General features: G+C 45.0%; 1 pseudogene; it reads left to right on the plus strand.

Moving 5' to 3' along the window:
• The first annotated feature begins 5,668 nt into the window (after positions 1 to 5,668).
• LOC126356678 (5S ribosomal RNA) lies at positions 5,669 to 5,786 on the plus strand (annotated as a pseudogene).
• The last annotated feature ends 730 nt before the right edge of the window (positions 5,787 to 6,516 follow it).

Genomic DNA, 6,516 nt, shown 5'->3' on the forward strand with positions numbered 1-6,516 from the left:
ATGCCTGCTACAACACCAGACAGGTGTGAGAAGAGAAAATTTCTTTAGAAATCTATAGCTCCCGCTGTGCTGTCGGGGACGCCTTTTAACAAACTCGGTCTGAGGGACAATGGCGCCCATCTGGAGCAAGGTAAAATAAGTAATCTTGAAAGTCGGGTTCTCTCTTCAAAGGACGTCCTGATGTCATGTTTCTCACTAACTGGTCTTCCAAAGAACTGAGGGAAGCTGGGTTTGCCGAAAGACAGCCAGCACGTTGCTTTTATGTGGGAAGCTCTGTGGCAGTCATGTCAAAAAATTTCTCTTCTCGTACTTTTGGTATCGTCTGGACGCCACTCCACGAGGTTAACCAATTAATCTCTCTGACAACGAAAAGAGTTCATTGAGAAACTCGCAGAGTGTTGGATTGCAGTTTATTAAAATCTTAATTGTTATTATTTGCCAAGTCATCCCCATTCGTGGCAGGTCATTTACGCGGACTTTTTGTGGAGCAGCGAGGGGAAATGTAAAACTTTTTGGGACACTTGTGGTAGAGGATGTGGAAGCGCGCAGTCTGGGTGAAGACGTAGAAGAAGAGAGGCTTGGCTGAGAGCTTCGGCAAGAGCCACAGCCTCCTGTCTAGAGAAACAGATCGTCACGCCACCAGTGGCCAGTTGCCGCCGTCAGCAGACCGCATCAGTTGCACGTCTTGTCACCTTGTGTTCTCGATTCTGATGAGAGTATCTTGCAGTGTGGTGATCAAGGGAGGATCACGATTAGCTGTTTTCGCTTCGTTTCTTATCAAACATGGTTAGACAACACGATTCTGTCTAGTCTCGTAGTTGAGGTCTCATCCATTACCGACTAGGTTTGGGCACTTGCATATGAAATCTACACTTTGTTTCCTGGTATAAGTGGAGCTGTCACCGTGCGCCCAACCGTGATTACGATTTTGAGAGAACGACCTGTTGACATTATGGTCACTCACATCTTACCTCTTCCTCGTTGAGATTTGTCAAGGCGAACTAACTTTGGGTTGAATCCTTTCAGTGTTCAGTATTTGCCAACGCTTTTGTTTTTTATATATTGCTAGCTGGAATAACCAGCTTCGCTCAAGGACTTGATATGAGATTGCGTGGTAGTTGGAATAAAAGGTATAAGAGGTAAAAAAAATTATTGAACACATTTTAACTATTTTCAATATTTGTTAAAGAATGAGAGGTAAAAAAATATTGAAAACTTATTCTAACTATTTACATTACTTGTTTATAAGCAACATTTTTCCTTTCGTTATCCATGGTATGTATGAACTAACCCACACGTAAGCTCACTGGGTCATGGCGGGAGTCCCCTTAACGGTCAGTATCAGAGAACAAAGTCCACATCTAAAATACCGTAAACTCAGTAATTTTGTAAATAAATTGACCAAAGTAGAACACAGCTACTCCGTCACTGAATTAGAACACGAGAGGTGTTTACGTCCAACTGGAGCGTCTTGGTGGCGTACCAGAGTACGGGCTGCTCAGTCCATGGGAATGAAACAAAAATTGGACGATAAATTAAATAAAATTTAGCTCAAGATTTCCACAAAGCACACAACACATTCATACATAATACGCTGAACTAACTAAAGCTGTACCTCACGTGGTGGCATCACTCGTCCAGGCCAAGTTACATTTGCACAGATCTCATCGAATAAATTGAATACTACTGAAATTAACACAGTTCTGTGGTTGAATTAGTTGGTCCGGCATGATTATCAATGCCACATACTAGAGTGACAACCGGAAACTCAAACAAAGCTCTCACACGTTTAAACTCAGCAAACAGAGATGCTACTCAGAATATCTGTATTCACCGGCTTTCTAGAGAAGAGTAACCTAAGCGTCTCTACCGTCCGGGGTCCACGCACGGTGGCTGCAATGGCTCAGAGAGCGTAAAGGGTTTCTTTCTGTACCAACCTCACAATGGGTGCTGACCAGTGGCCACGAATGCCTCTGTGGCCCAAGGTTCCCGTCTTCGAAGCCCTACAAATGGTTCAAATGGCTCTGAGCACTATGGGACTCAACTTCTGAGGTCATCAGTCCCCTAGAACCTAGAACTACTTAAACCTAACTAACCTAAGGACATCACACACATCCATGCCCGGGCAGGATTCGAACTTGCGACCGTAGCGGTCTCGCGGTTCCAGACTGAAGCGCCTAGAACCGCTCGGCCACTCCGACCGGCGAAGCCCTTAACAATGATTGGCTACACTTCTCGTAACATTCATAGAACCATGTTGTGGCTCACGTGGAGCTGCTACAATAATTAAGTTTGTACGAAATCCTCGAAGCGGGAGTTCTCCTCGCCCCTGCCCGCTTTTTTTTTTTTTTTTAATGATGGCAGTACTGTTATATTCGTATGTATATCGTAGGACAGAGTTAGTACTCAAAACTGATCTCTGGCGGTATGTATAAATTGTGGATAACTGTGTGACGACATAACGAATAGTCGGGTAGTAGCAGTTGCAGGTACCCTCCAGTAGTTAACCCATCTTACGCGGAGTAAGATTCACTGTAAGTTTGTCGGGTAGCGCGCTTTACTGTTGGCTGGTAGAGAGTTGGACTGCTAGCTGGTAATCACATGGTGCTTGCTGCAAGCTGCTTCGTCGCAAAATATCCTCTTCTAGTACAGATATTTGTGAGAACAACTGAGAGTTCTCCCGGCTCATAACAACGACTCTTCTCTGCATGCACAAATTACAGTATTTAATGCTTTCTTTGGTCAGCTGTGGGGTCGCGCAGTAACTAAAAAGCCAGTGTACAGGAACCGTTACCCCTTGTGAGTCGGACTTTAGAGAGGCAATTGCGGTCATCAGGAGCTGCCCACGCTGCTGCGTCGGCGGCGATCTCTTAGTGATGGCCCGCTATTAAAGTACTTACCCACAATTGCTCTGTGTGCCGTGCGCCAGTGTTTCAACGCAGCTGTGTCACCGAGCACAACTATTCATTCTGCGAAACTGACGAATTCTGAGCCTGAAATACGTGTATCCGTCGATAAATTTAAAAGCTAATGTTTCCACCAAGATGCTGGGTTAGAACAAGAACTTCATTCAGTACTATTGGCCAGTTTCATTACAATTTTAGCTCATTTTCAAGTGCACAAATGGATGTGTACACATCGTCCAGGTCAAAAGTCATTTACCATGCAAACTTACAAGTGGAGCAGTCATCAGTATGCACAACCTGAGAGTAAATAGCAAAGGAACAACACATATATAAATATATATGTGCCCGAACTCTTACGGGAATTTGCGGTAAAGGCGCGAGTAATAAGTATAATGGGCAGGGGAATTATAAATATAGAGCGGGACAATAAGTTGCGAATGTGGGTCTCACGGGAGGCGTGCCAGAGATAAGTCCCCGCAGTCGCACTAACCTCTGTGTCCTCGGTGGATCAGCTGGATGCCGGCACGGTAGCTCAGCGTGTTCGGTCAGAGGGTTAGCTGCCCTCTGTAATAAAAAAAACTGAGTCAACGGCTCAACAGTGAACTTGAACGGGTGTCATGAGGCATCCGCACCGAGCAAATGCACCGAACCTTACTTTTTTTTTTTTAAAAAAAAAAAAAAAGAGCGTTAGCTGCCGCCCTCTGTAATAAAAAAAAAAAAAAAACTGAGTTAATGGATCAATGGCGAACTGACACGGGTGTCTTGCGACGTCCGCCCCGAGCAGATGCAACGAACTAAAACGACCAAAATTAGATTTAAAAAAAGATTGATAGAGCGTCTGCCATGTAAGCAGGAGATCGTGGGTTCGAGCCCCGGTCGGCCCAGACATTTTCACCTGTCCCTGTTGACTTATATCAACGCCTGACTGCAGCTAAGGTAGTCATTTCATTGTAATTACAGTTATAACTGTTTGCAGTTCAGTGACATATGGCAATAATGACGTCTTTCTTTGATCCAATGATATGATATGCGAGGACGTGTTGAAAAGTAATGCTAGCATTTTTTTATGTGAAAATTCTTAAAGCTTTTAAAACAAAACAGACGCTACTAACGCACTACATATTCATTCTTCAGGTCAACATATTTGCAGCCCTCTGCCGCTAGACGTGTAATACACCAGTGCGTAACTAAACTGTGTCGGTACAAAAGAAATAGTGAATGTAATCGAGTTTCCAATTCGATGAGTTTGTCCACACATGACGCACCCCCTCCTTCAGTATGACATTGTCAATTGACACAGGAGCGCTTTAGCATCTGCAACAATCTGATGCTTTCGGATCACTGTCATCGTTCTTCATACAGTCCCGATGTGGACCCATCCAATTCCCATATGTTTCCAAAACGTAAAGAACACCTTCGAGGAATTCGCTTTAATAATGATCAAGTGGTGCATGCAGAGGTGAAGTTGTGGCTCCGTCAACAAAGGGAAACATTCTCATGTACAAACTGGTGTCTCATTGGGAGAAATGTATTCGTCGCCAGGGTCATTACGTTGACAAATAAGTGTGTAGACTTGAGTAATAAAGATCTGAAATGTTAATAACACTTGTTTTTTATAGAAAGCTTGTAGAGTTTCCACATAAAAACTTCGCAGGCATTACTTTTCAGCACAGCCTCGTTATTAAGCAGTGCAAGATATCATCTTGAGAGAGGACGAGTCACTCTCTCACTATTTTCCACATTCAAGGCTACTCTTTAATGTTGGTTTTACACTCAAGACATTATTTTTGTGAGACGACAGGAACTTATCAAAATGAGCAGGCAATGATATCGTGCATTCAAGGCTACTCTTTAATGTTGGTTTTACACTCAAAAAAAGACATTATTTTTGTGAGACGACAGGAACTTATCAAAATGAGCAGGCATTGATATCGTGCATTTACATTGCTCATTGCTCAAGTGGGATCGTCATGGTGGCTCTCCTTTAATCTGTTTTTTCTGGAGAACAAGACCGTGGTTTGGTCATTTAACAGTAAATCTTGCAGCGGACGTTTGAGGCTTGGGAGCCACGAAGCTACCTGCAACTATTAGGGAAAGGAACATCTTGAAGACCTTACCGGGGACAGAACGCTGGTTCCAAGAATTTCTCGCACCGTTGAGCACACAATAATTTCGGCCAAAGAGACGAAAATCTGCCGCCCTCGACGTACTAGTTACGCGTCTCTAGCCACGGCAAGGACAGGGACGCAAGAGAAATGTAGGTCGCCCAGCTGCAGCGTTTCGAGAGTCGTAAACTCATTTTGTGAACAGGGTTGGTGGCCATACACATTCGCTAGTTTCCATGTTCACTGTTGACTGGGCACTATCGAGAGAGTCATCAAGTGGTGTTTTCCCCCTGCCTGACATCATTTTTTGGAAGCCTCGGGCTTTCGAAAGAATTTTAGAGCGGAACACAACGTTTATGGCTGCTCTGAAATGGTCTATGTTCGGACACAAAAGCACTTTTCTTAGTATATAAGAGGTCGCTCACTGGACATGCAGCAATGTTCGGTTCGGCCCAACCAGATAACGATCTCTGTGATAAATGTGTTGTTACTGTAGGCCTAACCAGAAACTCAAAACACGCTGCGTGAAGTAGCTGTGAGTAAAGAAAGATCAGGGGCGCAACATCTTCTCGTCTCCGCATGGGACTTTTCTAGTCAGAGGTTATCTGCTTATTTGGAGAAGAGAAGAATATTATTAACATTGATTAGGATTGGCCGGTCAACGGCCTTACCGCAGTGGTAACACCGGTTCCCGTCAGATCACCGAAGTTAAGCGCTGTCTGGCTGGGCCAGCACATGGATGGGTGACCATCCAGTCTACCGAGCGCTGTTGGCAAGCGGGGTTCACTCAGCCCTTGTGAGGCAAACTGAGGACATACGGCTGGGAGAGTGGTGTGCTGACCACATGCCCCTCCATATCGCATCCAGCGACGCCTGTGGGCTGAGGATGACACGGCGGCCGGTCGGTACCGTTGGACCTTCCAAGGCCTGTTCGGTCGGAGTTTAGCTTTAGTTTTATTAGGATTCGCTAATGGATAGAGCAGACAAATTACAGGGAAGTCACAGAGCTCTTGGAGTCTTGTGATTGGCTCGGAACGCTTGTGGGGGGTGGTTGCGAGAGTGCCTTTTTGAAGTTTACGTCGTTTGATGGGAATGGCGGAGCAGAGAAACTTGGTTTTCTGACTCAGACTCTGGTCTGGAGAGGATTCTGGTCTTGACTCTTGTTATGAGTGGACTGCAATTGGGAGACTCGTCCTGAGCATGACGCACTAGCATTGGTCTTGACTGGGAAGCCCTTAGGTATACTGACAGTTTGGATTCAGCCATCTCGGACAACTCGCTGGTCTATGGTATGACCGGCGAACGCGAGTGTCACCCGCCGGAATTGCTGAGATTTCAGGGCTCCATCATATGGTAACTGATCCCCGATTAACTCTTTGTCACAATCACAAAATAGCGCTGCACTGATGTTGATTCTGTACAGGTGAGACACAAAACATCTATTTCCAAATATCTTCCTGAAAATCTTGGTGGTGGTTTGTCTTGACGAATTACGCTATTAAGCC

The sequence above is a fragment of the Schistocerca gregaria genome, chromosome 3 (assembly GCF_023897955.1).
Source record: "Schistocerca gregaria isolate iqSchGreg1 chromosome 3, iqSchGreg1.2, whole genome shotgun sequence".
In the NCBI taxonomy this organism is placed as follows: Eukaryota; Metazoa; Arthropoda; class Insecta; order Orthoptera; family Acrididae; genus Schistocerca; species Schistocerca gregaria.